Raw genomic sequence first — 14834 nt, 5'->3', positions numbered from 1 at the left:
CATTATTTCATGTAGGCCATGTATTTTCTGCATTATGTCATGTTCTTCGACAGATACTTAGAGATACAGGGGAACTGTGTGACGAGGACCTTATTCTGTATTGCTACTTGACATGTTTAGAAACTTCAAATGCGGGTGGGTGGGGGGGGGGTGACAATGGCCGCTAAATATAGGGGATGAAAGGGAGGAGGGGGGGGGTATATACAGCATTATATGACGGCGCTACGCTATCCGGCCGCTATCGACGACCGCCACGGTTGGCGTTGTCCGCCGGAGTGAGGCTGATTAGCGGCTCGGCGTGACGCGCGGCTTACGCTGATCAAGGAGGCCGAGTGGACGCGGCGTGTCCCGCCCGGCGGACGCCCCGGTCGGCGTGGCGTGGAGACGGCCTCACGCCAGAAATTTGCGATATTTTGCTAGCTGGGCAGATTCTATGAGAGAAATAAGCAACCAGGTCTAGGAAAACGAGCCCAAAAGAAGCGACTAAGCCCAAAAGAAGCACTTTAAACCTACTGTATACATCGGCTGTTTGAAAATAGCAGATCTACAAGCTCACAACACGTTGCAACATCAGTGACGCGTTGTGAGCTTGTAGATCTGCTAATTTCCAATAAAATGTTGGAGTCTAACTTATAATAAAAAAAACCTGGATACATTGAATGCAGTACTCGGTCACGTGTTAAGAGACGGCCAATGAGAGCACAGCTGTGGTTGTATTGTTTTGTCACGCTGGGAAAGACCTGGGATGTAGAACCGGAAACGGTCGAATTTGACGAAAGTACCGCCCAAGGAAATGACGTTGATCCTTTACAAATCTGTTAACATTCTCCGTGAATGAAACGAGTGTTGTGATTGGTCAAAAAAATATCGTTTCCGGGGGAAACGCGTACGACGGAAACCCTATCCACTCAGCACTTTCTAGAGCTCCGTTCCATCAGCAACGATAGGACATCCGGTTTTTGAGCTGGCAACAATAAGGTTTCCGCTTGCCTTCAAAATAAGATCCTCGCATTTAATGTTTTATGAAAGACATACATGCATTTCGAAAAAGACATTTATACAGAGGTGAAAAGTAACTAAGTACATGTAATCAATTACTGTACTATGCATTTTGAAAAATACATTTCTACAGTGGTGGAAAACTAAGTATACTACTCCACTACATTTCAGAGGCAGATATTATAGGCTACTTTTACTCCACTACAATTATTTGAAAACTTTAGTTAGTTGTTACTTTGTATATTTTTGATTATTATTACAAGACCACTTCAGCCCTATTTAAACTTTGGCAATTTGAAAATAGCCGATCTACAAGCAAAATATTTTTTATATTTAATTAGATTTTGATACCAGTACTTTTACTCAATTACATTTAGAATTAGAGTCTTTCTACTTTGCCAATTTGAAAATAGCCGATCTACAAGCAAAATATTTTTATATTTACTTAGATTTTGATACCAGTACTTTTACTCAATTACAATTAGAATTCAGGACTTTTGCTTGTACAGAGTCTTTCTACATTGCAGTATTGATACTTTTTCTTAAGTAAAACATTTGAGTACTTTTCCCACCACTGCATTGATGGTGATGTATTTAATAGAGTTAGCCTACGCCCTAACAGGTCGTTATTGAAATTGGCCTTTGATCCACATTCAATGGGCACTTAGCACATTTTCCATACACCCATGTTTAACCACTGTGATTAGACTGTAAACAGGTTTCAGATTTGAATTGGAATGCCAAAGATGGTAATCCCTTTTCTATAGATAATAATATTAGATTGCTTATAACGTTATAGTAGGTTTATAACGTTAATCTCACATATTTAACAATACAATACAGTGTGTGTGTGTGTGTGTGTGTGTGTGTGTGTGTGTGTGTGTGTGGGGGGGGGGGGGGGGGAGCCCATATGCCATTGCAAATATACATATATAGAGAGAGAGAGAGAGAGAGAGAGAGAGAGAGAGAGAGAGAGAGAGAGAGAGAGAGGGAGAGAGAGAGAGAGAGAGAGAGGAATGTAAATGTGGACAATATTTAATGAAGCTGTGGGTAGGGATAAAATGGGCAAAGTGCCTTCATTTATAGAGGAGGAGGGTACGTTTATCACTAGACCAGTTGATATAGCAAATTACTTTAATAACCTTTTCACTAATAAAGTAAGCACAATTCCAGATCAGATGCTACCAGTTAGTGGCAGACTTTCTGATTCAATTATTTAAAAAAAAACAAGATCATGAAGGACAAGGTCTGTAATTTTGAATTCAAGAGAATAGGAATAGAAGAGGTAGAAAAGCTTAGTTGATTAGTTGTATTAGTTGTATATACTATTTTATTTAATTTTTTTGAAATTATTTTTGTTTTGTTTGCAATTTCTTCATTTGCAAACTAAAAGGTGATATACTATGTAATCATTTATAGAATTTGTGAAGATCAAAATCTTCAATCATTTTTTGTTGTTTGTTTTTAACTACAGTATGCAATGGTAGAATTACATTGTATTATGTTTTAATTGTATTGTAAAGTGTGAATGTTTAGACCCCAGGAAGAATATAGTCTTCACTGTGGTGAGGACTAATGGGGATCCGTAATAAACTAAACTAAACTACACTGCTCAAAAAAATAAAGGGAACTCTTTGATCCCTTAATTCCTTTGAGCAGTTTTTGTTAGCAGTATGTACTGTACACAGTTCATGAAAACATTTTTTTGAGCAGTGTGTGTGTGTGTGTGTGTGTGTGTGTGTGTGTGTGTGTGTCACACACACACACACACACACACACACACACACACACACACACACATATGGACGTGCATATTACATGTAAATCATGTGACATTGCAAAGACGACCTACTGAATGGAATGGAATGTCTTGTCTCCACTGATTAACGAGCCATAATCAAATCCAGAATACATAATAAAGTTAATAACTACCTTATAAGTTGTTTATTAACTGTTAATAAGTAGTTAATAAGTTGTTTATTAACTGTTAATTGATGTTTGTTAATAGCACGTTAAATTCTTTATAAACGGTTATAAACAAATTATAAAGTTAATAACTACCTTATAAGTAGTTTATTAACTGTTAATAAGTACTTAAATAGTTGTTTATTAACTGTTAATTAATGTTTGTTAATAGCACGTTAAATTCTTCATAAATGGTTATAAATACATAATAAAGTTAATAACTACCTTATAAGTTTTTTATTAACTGTTAATAGGTAGATAATAAGTTGTTTATTAACTGTTAATTAATGTTTGTTAATAGCACGTTAAATTCTTTATAAACGGTTATAAACATATAATAAAGTTAATAACTACCTTATCATTCGTTTATTAACTGTTAATAAGTAGCTAATAAGTTGTTTATTAACTGTTAATTAATGTTTGTTAATAGCACGTTAAATCCTTTATAAACGGTTATAAACATATAATAACGTTAATAACTACCTTATAAGTTGTTTATTAACTGTTAATAAGTAGTTAATAAGTTGTTTATTAACTGTTAATTAATGCTTGTTACCAGGACGTTCGTTTAAAGTGCTACCCAAAAGTCCTAAGAAATCCCAGTGGTGGAACATATTATTGAAAAATGCTGAAATAGGTGTTGTCACAATTTCCCATTGATGTCCATGTTAAAAAAGGATTTAAGCTGTTTTCTTGCCTAATTTCCACACAAAAGGTTCAATACTGTCCACTATCAACCAGAAACTGTTGGATGCTGTACAGTGCTTGTTAAAAAAAAGAAAAAGAAATCTTAACCCTTCGACTGCCAGTTCTGTATGTTATGCATTATGCATTTGTATGCACTCGGTTTTCATGTTAATTTCATATACATTCTTATGTGAAGCACTGTGCATGTGATTTTGTTGATGTAAAGTAGCCTACTACATTTTCTGTATGAAAGTATAATAATGTTTATTATCATTATTATTATTATTACCCTTATTACTCTCCGCAGGAGAGTATTGTTTTCACTTTCTAAATATGACACACCGATTGGTCAAGCCTCACGTGACACGTGACAATACGGTGAAATACTGTATAAATACATGGCATCACTTTGACAGTGTCTGTGCCACTGTCAAAGTGAGGTAAGACAGGAACCATCACGAAATGGCTGCATGGCTGATACATAATTGGCAGATAGGACAGATAGGACACTTATATAGACAGGAGGGATATGACACTTACACAGACGGATAGGACACTTACAGTACACAGACAGGACGGATAGGACACTTATACAGACAGGACGGATAGAACACTTACACAGACAGGACGGATAGGACACTTACATAGACAGAGGGATATGACACTTACACAGACAGGACGGATAGGACACTTACAGTATACAGACAGGACGGATAGGACACTTACAGTATACAGACAGGACGGATAGGACACTTACACAGACAGGAGGGATAGGACACTTACACAGACAGGAGGGATAGGACACTTACATAGACAGGACGGATAGGACACTTATACAGACAGGACGGATAGGACACTTATACAGACAGGACGGATAGGACACTTATACAGACAGGACGGATCGGACACTTATACAGACAGGATGGATAGGACAGTTAGAACATAAGCATTAGAACATTCCCAACATTCCCAACACAAGTCTGGTAAGAGTGAGGTAAGACAGGAACAATCACGAAATGGTTGAGAAATGGCGGATACTGTAACAATTGGATAGGACACTTACACAGACAGGACGGATAGGACACTTACACAGACAGGACGGATAGGACACTTACATAGACAGGACGGATAGGACACTTATACAGACAGGAGGGATAGGACATTATACAGATAGAACATTCCCAACATTCCCAACAGCGGAGAGTTGTGCTCCGAGGAGCACTTTTTCTAGTTATTATTATTATCATTATTATTATTATTATTATTATTTAATAGTGGTCCCATTGGTGGTTAGGGTGCATACCCCACGGGTGTAAAATGAACTCATCAGAGTCCCTGGTTTGATTCCTGGCCAACCTGTTAGTCATTACATTATTGTCTTTCTCTGCATTTCCTTTCTTTATCACATAACGGCTTAAAATACACCTGTTTAACACAATGAGCTATATGATATCTACACAACGGACCAGCATATAGAGCGTGCCAAAATTCCTGAAAGGGGTGTCAACAAGTGTCTTTTGGTAGCGGCGGACATCTTTGAGGGGTAAAAACCAGGTTGACTTAACATTGCCCAATGCCACGCCCAATACCAACGCCCCCCCCCGTCGTGACGACACGTTGGCACGCTCTATATGCTCCACTGCACGTTCACTCTCCTTCCGTGTTTGGGCACCAACTCAGTGACAATAGAGCAAGTTCATTAGGGTTTCAGGCCAAAGAAACATGTGCGTTAGTGATGCACATGCACTACTGCACCCCAATTGGCTGGCATGTCACCTGCCTCCCATTTGAGGCACACTGCTCAAATTTCACAAAACTTTGCCCAGTAATTATGATCATTGTATGCATAATCAGGCATTCTGTGGGACACAAAACAAAGGGTTGCAGGCCAGATGGCTAGGCTGAGCTTGGTGCACTGTGCTGTGAGCAAGATACCTACTGCAGTTGCCAATATTGATTACTATTGTCAATACTTGCAATATTTATTCTTTATCCCCATTATATTTCGCTGCCGTGGTAACTAGTATTCCACATAAAACGACACGACATAAAACAACATACAATATACATACAAACAACAACTGACACTTTTCAGTCTAAACCTAAGTTACACTATTAAAATGCCAATGCTAATTAGATATAGGAACATAGGTTAAACATCATGTACAAACTAGGGCTGGGACTCGATTAAAATAATTAATCTAAATAATTAGAGGCTTTGTAATTAATTAATCAAAATGAATCGCATGTTTAATCGCATATCAATATTTGAGCTGAGAAGCAATTTATTTTCAATCAATGAGTGAATACATAAGTTTAAGCAACAAAATATAGTTTTTATTTTTTTATCAAGGTGGTAGGGCAAGTTTTACCATAGGCCTACAGTGCAGCAATTTTAGGAATATATTCAGAGATTCAGGTAGCCTATATCAATTCAAGGACCTTCTGCAAACTCAAGCACAAGTAAATACTTTCAAGTACACAATACTTTCAAGTACATTCCAGAACAGTCAAAACCCTCATGACCATTAGGAGAAATAAAAATAAAGATGTCTTGATTGACCTTATTGTCCAATATCCTGTATGAACAAAAACAAAACTCTCTGTTGCTTCAAAGGCCATAACTCTACCAACAATTTATTTAGTCCATATTTATTTAAAAAAAATAAAAAATAGATGGACCCCTTCAGTCCAACTCTCCCTCAATATCCTTGGCCAACATAATAAACAGACCACTGGTCTTGGTGCACCGGTATGATCAGTACGCATGAAAGTCGTCCAGTGAGAAAGCTTCTGTTGTGCAAAAACTGAGCGTTTTCTGTAATTAATTCATCGAAATGAATTAGTCCCAGCCCTAGTACAAACATATTCATCATTCCGTGTGGTCTCTCTCATGAACTCATTCACTGCCACGGAATTAATTAATTAATTCCTCCGTCTACCGTCCCCTTGCCAGTGAAAACGGCGATTTTACTGTACCTTTGAAAAATCATGGAATATTCTCAGTGACCTCCTTCCTCATGGAGATCGGCTCATTACACGCACAGGGGTCCGGTATAATCGGGGGGAAAAACAGCAGAAAACAACAGAAAGCAGAGAAAATGTGACTTTTGTAAATCCTTTCACATGAAAGGAGGTCACATGATTTCTGGGTGTACTCTTCTTTGGTGGTGCTATTGGATCATTCACAATTACAATTATTACAATTACGTCCTTGTCAGTGAATGAGTTAATATCCGCTTAAGAGATTTTTTTTTATTTGCTTCTGATGTGTTTAATATTTACAGATAATGAATTCCACTGGTGGGTGGCTCTATAAATAACAGATATTTTGAGTATATCTGCATTTGGCAATATTTGTTCTGTGACAATGGCTTTACTGAGGAGCACGAAATTAAGTGTCCAGAATTGTCTTTAATGCCTTTAGATAGAGGTGCCATCAAATAGAAATCGTCATCAGAAATTGACTGATTGCACCAGTTCAATTGAGACAATTTGGTCTCAATTTGGTATGCTGGTTTGTGCAAATCAACAGTGACTCAGTATCAGTGTTGTGTTCTAGTTTTTTTCTGAAGGTATACGCTACGATACGATGCGCGTAGTCCAAGGTATACGCTCTCGCGTTTTCAATGGATGAAATCGTTATTAGACTGTATACGCTTCTTCCCAAAATAATCTGGACTGTGTGCGGCGTATACAGCATCTGACGGTAGAACACACCACTGCTCAGTATGCAATAACGTAAATTGGATCTGAAGGTTCCTGGTTGACATAAACATTAACGTTAGCATAGATGTTGGAGTTTGGATCAACAGTGGTCTTGTTGATAGTCATGGAGGCATGAGACACGATGAGAGAGGGGCTCTCTGTTGATTGGTCTTCACCTCTTGTTTCTTCATTTGAATGTGTCTAGAGGGAATATGTCATAGTTATAAACAAATAAATTATGTTTCTTTATGTTTTTTTAAATGTATGTTTTTTTTTATAAATGTATGTTTCAAAGTTGAAAGAAAGAGATAAGACAGATATGAGACAAACGTGAACCAAATGAAAGAAGAGGGAATGGAATAATGACATTTATACTAACAGTATACATTTTATGACAGTGTACTGTCATAAGACTCACCTTTCCACCATCTTCAGTATGGTTCCTGACACTGAGGACAGCCACTGGAAAATATATACAAAACATGTAGATGAGCACATGTTCATCTAACTGATAATATAAACATGTAATCTCCCCTGGCTGAGGGAGATATGTGACTCACCTTGTGATTTTCTGGTTCTCTTTATGCAGAGCACCAGAGCCACCACTGTCACTGCTAATGCAACGACGAAACCCATAAGCAAACCTAGAAGTGTACATAATCGAGTGACATCAGCAACCTTTTGTGGATGGATACATTTGAAGACATGACATACATGCGCACAGTACATACATGAAATGTGCGAATTACAGTTTATATCTGTGGACCTTGTAGTTATCAGCGGAGCGGGTGGATTTGGGTAATACAAAATAATAGAAGTTGCGGTTGGTCTCAGCACAGGTCTCCGCCAGGTCAGGTAGGTTATTGTGGGCCAGCAATGTTTGGAATTTGCCAATCAGGATGGAATATAAAAAGTCAGACGGAACCATCTTGATCACTTGACTATAGAGATAATGTGTAATGATTTGCATGATGTTTGGACACAATTTGTAGGAGTAATATAAAAAAGAAAAGTGTTGCAAAAATTGGCCTCCTGGTGGCCCTATAACAGGGCAATGTTAAAAGGGTGGCATTTGTTCTTCAACGTAGTGCGAATGTGCGTGCAAAGTTCCACCGCAATCAGACGATGCGTTCATGATTTGCGGCATTTTGTTCAAAACGGGCCACTCCTGCAAATTTTAGATGTCAATGTTAGCCAATCAGGATGGAATATGAAAAATCAAACAGATCCATCTTGATCAGATGACTATAGAGATCATGTGTACCGATTTGCGTGAAATTTGGATAAAATCTGAAGGCTTAATATCAAATTCAAAGTCGGCCTCCTGGTGGCGCTATAAAAGGCAAATGTGAAAAATGCAGGACAGATGTTTTTCCTTGGCCTCTAGGGAGTGTGCGTTCGAAATTTCACGCAGAACGGTGCAGTTATAGTTAAAAACGCAAATTGGCCTGTTATAGCGCCACTATGAGGCTGATTTGAACATTTTCAAGTGGCATTTCTTCCTCGGCCTAGTGGGAATTTGCGTGTGAAATTTCACAAAAATAGCAAGCCGTGTTCATGATTCGAGGCATTTTGTTCAAAACGGACCAATCCTGCAAACTTTGGAAGCCAACCTTAGCCAATCAGGATAGAATATGGAAAATCAGACAGATCCGTGTTGATCACATGACTATAGAGATATTTGTACTGATTTGCGTGATGTTTGTACAAAATCTGTAGGAGTAATATCCAAAAATGGGTTTTGCACAAATCGGCCTCCTGGTGGCGCTATAACCCTATAGGCCCATGTAAAAACATTGGGGCAGAGGTTATGAATTGGTATCCAGGGAGTGTGTGTGCACAGTTTCGCAGCGACCGGGCCAACGGTGCCGGAGATTAGCTGCTCACAGACAGATGGGCACACGGACAGACGGACGGACACACGGACGGACACACGGACGGACGGACACGTGGACAGGGGGTAAAACATACTCTCGCCATGCCTTTCGGCCTGGTGGAGACAATTAACCCATTAAAACCGTGAAAGCATCTGTGTGACTCCAGAGAAGTAGAAGTAGCAAACAGTGTGTTTTGAAGAAAATGCTAAATGGCGGAAAATAGTTAGAAGGAAATATAGCGTGGGCTATATGGGGAGTTGCGTCATGACCAAAGGAATACAGGGGATTTTCGTTTCGTTTTTGTAAGACCTACGTTTCCAGAGTTTCCGGCTAAAATGTAATGCAGCCTGTTATAGCACCACAAAATAACTGGCTCTCTCTGACTATCTGCTGGATTCTTAATTTATTGATAATGAGTAAACGGACTACATACCAGGCCCTAAAGACGAGGATTCATGAAGCATGGTTGTTGTGGATACGACGGAGATCGTTGTAGAAACATCAGGATATTGAAGCGTAGAAGTGGCCGTGGTCATCTCAGCTGTTGTAAAGGCAGTGGTCATCTCAGCTGTTGTAATGGGAGCTGGAAGCATGTTTGAGAATGCATTAGGAATATATTTAATCAAGTCATGTATTTATTATAATTTATAGTATTATTTTGACACATCAGTAATGCAGTCCTTTTAAGATACAGAGAAAAAAATACAGAATAACTTACAGTGTAAACATGATGTACAGTAACTTATTGAAGCAGAGACTCACCATCTTTAACATTAAGGTGGACTTGAATATATGAATCCATACCACTTCTCTCCAGTCCACAGAAGTAGGTTCTAGAGTCTAACTTGCTGAGTTAAGTTATTGATACAAACTAGAAGCTCGCCCCCGCTACGCGGGGGCTCGCGTCTAGCCCGCGGCCACGCCCACGTAGCGCCCGCGGCCACTTGGCAACTCATATAAGTGGCGTAGCGTCATGAGGGTCAGTGGGGCCGTGGCTCGGTCAGTGAAGACCCTGTAGTGCGGATGATATTGTAAATCCCCAGAGGAAACATCCGTGGGCTACCATTGGTTCAGCGATGTGTGCGGTCGCCCTGCGGCCCCCCCTCCTCCACCAATGTGCAGTATTGAGAGCCCTGACGTCACAACAATTGGAGCGATGGGCACTGCACTGTGGTTGGTTAGGGTACACCTAGGGCCCAGGTAGAACCCAGTTAAAGCCTGCATGGGCAAACCCAGGTAGGACCCGCCTTGGTCCCACATAAACATGGGTAGTTGGGGCCCACCTAAGGGCCAGGTAGAAGCTACTTATAGCCTGCATGGGCATCGCAGTTGGGACTGAAGTGGATGCCGCTGACATTGCTGACATGGGGTCCATATGGTTTAGCCCACCTTGAAACCATATGGGAACTACGCTGGCATGCTGGCTGTAATGCAAACGCTGCATCATACCTGCAGTGTGTAGTTTGTTTGTTTGTTTGAAAGGGTTGATAAGCACTGCTGTAATCGGAGCGAAATTATCTGAAATTACTACATGACCATAATGCAGGCTGCAGCCTAACATGCGTTGCACGGGGCGGTCCTGCCATTACGTTAGTTACTGTAGTTGCTGTGGAGCTACATAGTTCTCCAGAAGACACACACAAACATACACCATCTACAATGGACGAACTGAGCAGCAATATTGACATTCACCACACGAACGTGCATTGTTGACAAAGTGATTGCACAGCCGCTGCAGGCATGACAACCACGTTAGCGACATGGCAGCTATCACAGCGCACTGTTCGTCGTCGCTGGGACTGACTGTCATGGCTACAGCAGTAACAGCAAGCTGTCTGCGATGCCATTGTCTGGAGACTGCTCTTAGCGTGACACGACCAATGAGAGTGAGCGCTGTAGTTGTTGCTAAGATACGGTGGCGTCTCTGCCCCATAGCTTGTAGATCTCTCGCGCATGATTGGCGTAGGCTGCGTTGCCAGGTCTGACTGTTTGTATAAGCGATTTTGGGCTTATTTGGGTGCACTTTTGGGCTCGTTTCCATAGACCACGGCAGCGCTTATTTCTTTCCCGTGACCGATGTGGCAAAAAAAGTGCAAAACGAACCATCCGGAAGTAAATTGCGAGATGAAATATATAGCACTTTTTGATTATTAGAGAAGGAGACACATGTGAAGGTTGAAAATGAAAGGTAGGAGATTATATAGTTTTTCATGAGGGATTTTTGTAGCAAGTTGTGAGAGAATTGGGCCACTCCTGTGGGCGGGGGGCTGATTAGAACCATTGGGGTTTGAAAGGAGACGCTCTCTGTTTGAGTGGAAAGATAAGTCTTGTCCTGAGTTTGTCAAACGTATTCTATCGCGTATAACAGTTTTACCAGATCCTGCCTTCATAATGATGTCTTTATCTGTGCTGCATGGATCTTTACAGAGGTACTTTGGATAATCAGTGGAGGTCCAGACATCCCAGTCTGAGCAGGTGAAATTCACATCACCTCCAACATGACCAGTTATGCTGAGAGGCGTTGTCTCCACAATACTCCACACTACAGTACAAGAGGTAAGCAAGGAAACGGCTCATCAGTATGACACACAACGTATTAACTGACAACATGATTTGATGTGTATTTCTGTAGAAGGATTCTAGATGCTCTACACAACAGTGAAAAGACAAAGGATGAGACAGAGACATTGAGAGCATCACACAGACACTCGGAGACAGATACAACCACACAGGCAGAGAGACACATGAAAACAAGCAGAGGTCACTCACCAAAAAACAAACAGTAAATGTAGACATTTCTCATGATAAGCTGCTGCTGGTGACTTGTCCAGTTCTGGAAGGAGACAACATGTCACTTCCTTCATGCTATGAAGTTATATGTTTACAATCTGTACAAATAATAATCATTCAGGTATTTATTTTTTAAAAGGCTCCACCCTCTTCCTCTAAACTCTACCACACGCATGCATGCACACATTAGGCCTACACATAGACACCCACCCCGTGGTTAGCTTCACTTAAAGCCTTACCAAGTTATGTTTTACTTTCATTTGAAAAGAGTGAGGCCTGCTTTTACAAAATGATCGAGGTCACTCACCAGAAAGCAGTAAAAGTAGACATTTCTCATGATGACAACGAGCTGCAGGTGACTTGTTTAAATCTGACTGGAGACAATGACTTCGTCATGCGATGAATAAAGGTCTATATGTCTCTACAATAGATGATCTTTGTTTATTGAACTCCACCCACTTCCTCTGATCTCCACCACATGATTTACACATTCAAACATTCACACGGTCAGGGCGGAAGCCCCCCCCCCCCCCCCTCTGCCACCCATGTGTGGCAGAGGGTGTGTGTGTGTGTGTGTGTGTGTGTGTGCGTGCGTGCGTGCGTGCGTGCGTGCGTGCGTGCGTGCGCACACACACACACACACACACACACACACACACACAGACACATGCCTGCATAACCTACATTTAGCACTAACCGTGAATAAAACCTCTAACTCTGTATGCAAAGTACTTAAGCCAATAAGAGAATTAACCAGAAGCAGACAGTCACAAAGTATACTAAACAGAGTATGTAAATACAATATAACTTATACAATCGGGGTGGTTGTATTTTGTCTCCCTGCTCTTCTATCGCGACATTTAGATCGTGTCAAAGGTCATGTCTCACCAAGACACAGGATCTGACACGGATTTTGACCTGATGGTCAAGATTCAATTCATCCCCTGAGCAAGCAGGCAGGCTCTATTTGGCTCTTTTCTTTCTTTTTTTCACAAATTAGAGACACAGGTTTGCCTTGTATCTATGAAAAAGCATCACAGGGTGTCCCGATAGTGGTTAGAGTGCATACCATATGGGTGTAAAATGCACTCGTCAGAGTCCCTGGTTTGATTCCTGGCCAACCTGTTAGTCATTACATTATTGTCTTTCTCTGCATTTCCTTTCTTTATCAAATAAATGCTTAGAAATGCCCGTTTAACACAATGAGTAATGTACAGAACGGACCCAAAATCCGAAACCCACTCATTTCAATGGAAGTTGCTCACCCAGCATATCTCTGCTGTTGGTCAGAAACCAACTATGTCCAAAATAGTAGTTTTAAGTTGGTGTTGTGACTTTATACGTTGTCAGAGACTTGCATGTGTCATTATATTATCATCACTTTGCCCAAATACAGTTCAAGTGGAGTTGGGAGGTTTTTGAGCAATGAATGTGGAGATAGTTGTGTCCATTCATTGATTAGAATGACGAAGTCAGACAAAAAAAAAAGCTTAGGAGGTTAGGAGGTTTAGTCAGAAGCGCTTTTAAAAACATTTTATTGGTGCAATATTTGTAAAAAAAAAAAACACACACAGACACAAAGGGTGTTCAATAGCACTGATTAAAGAATATAACATATTTTATAATAATAAAAAAAAAGGAGATTACAACAAATTATGCTCATCTGGAAGTTCACTCTCCTTCCGGGTTTGGGCACCAACTCAGTGACAATAGAACAAGTGCATTAGGGTTTCAGACCAAACATGTGCGTTAGTGATGCACATGCACTACTGCACCCCAATTGCCTGGTATGTTACCTGCCTCCCATTATAAGGCACACTGCCCAAATTTCACAAAACTTTGCCCAGTAATTAGGATAATTGTATGCATAATCAGGCATTCTGTGGGACACAAAACAAAGGGTTGCAGGCCAGATGGCTAGGCTGAGCTTGGTACACTGTGATACAAGATAGTTGTAGCAAAATACCTCATGCAGTTGCCAATATGAATTGTTATTGTCAATACTTGCAATATTTATTCTTAATGTTTTATCCCCATTATCTTCCGCTGCCGTGGTCACTATAGTCTTCCGGGGGTCCACATAAAACATCACAACCTAAAACGACATACAATATACATACTGTACAAACAACAACTGACACTCGTCAGTCTAAACCTAAGTTACACTATGAAAATGCCAATGATGATTAGATAACAATACAGGAACATGGGTTAAGCATCATGTACAAGCATGTTAATTATTCCAGTTGTGTGGTGTCGCGATTATTTGTTCCATAGTTATTGGCACTTGAATATAGCTTGTTTTTGCCAAAAAATCAACAGAAAGCAGAGACATTTTGATTTTTATAAATCCTATACACGGTAACTAAACCATCTTGATGTTGTTGTGATCACGTGAGCTTTGGCAGTACTCTTCATCATCATCATCATCATCATCATGATTCACAGGCTGCGTAAGAGCACTCTCAATCATAAACCATCGAAAACACCACATGACGAGTGACTCGTAAATGGCGGTGTGTGCCTTGGAATGAAATGATGAGTGTACTCGTCAATGAGTTAATATCCGTTTAAGAGATTGTTTTAATTTGCTTCTGATTTGTTTAATATTTACAGATAATGAGTTCCACTGGTGGGTGGCTCTATAATACATAACTGATATTTTGAGTATATCTGCATTTGGCAATATTTGTTCTATGACAATGGCTTTACTGAGGAACACGAAATTAAGTGTCCAGAATGTTCATTAAGGCCTTTAGATAGAGGTGCCATCAAATAGAAATCATCATCAGAAATTGACTGATTGCA

The 14834-nt window shown here is 40.1% G+C and overlaps 1 protein-coding gene across 1 annotated transcript in view; it reads right to left on the bottom strand.

Moving 5' to 3' along the window:
* LOC311037651 (uncharacterized protein) overlaps nt 1-10030 on the bottom strand; it is a 51261-nt gene extending 41231 nt beyond the window's left edge. Inside the window, exon 1 of the mRNA XM_084046897.1 lies at nt 9999-10030. The gene's annotated coding sequence lies outside the window, so the exon portion shown is untranslated. The remainder of the gene's footprint in view (nt 1-9998) is intronic.
* Between the last annotated feature and the right edge of the window lie 4804 nt (nt 10031-14834).

The sequence above is a fragment of the Gymnoscopelus microlampas genome (genome assembly GCF_963454915.1).
Source record: "Gymnoscopelus microlampas genome assembly, chromosome: 2".
Classification (NCBI taxonomy): Eukaryota; Metazoa; Chordata; class Actinopteri; order Myctophiformes; family Myctophidae; genus Gymnoscopelus; species Gymnoscopelus microlampas.
This window is presented reverse-complemented; position numbering and strand designations above follow the sequence as displayed.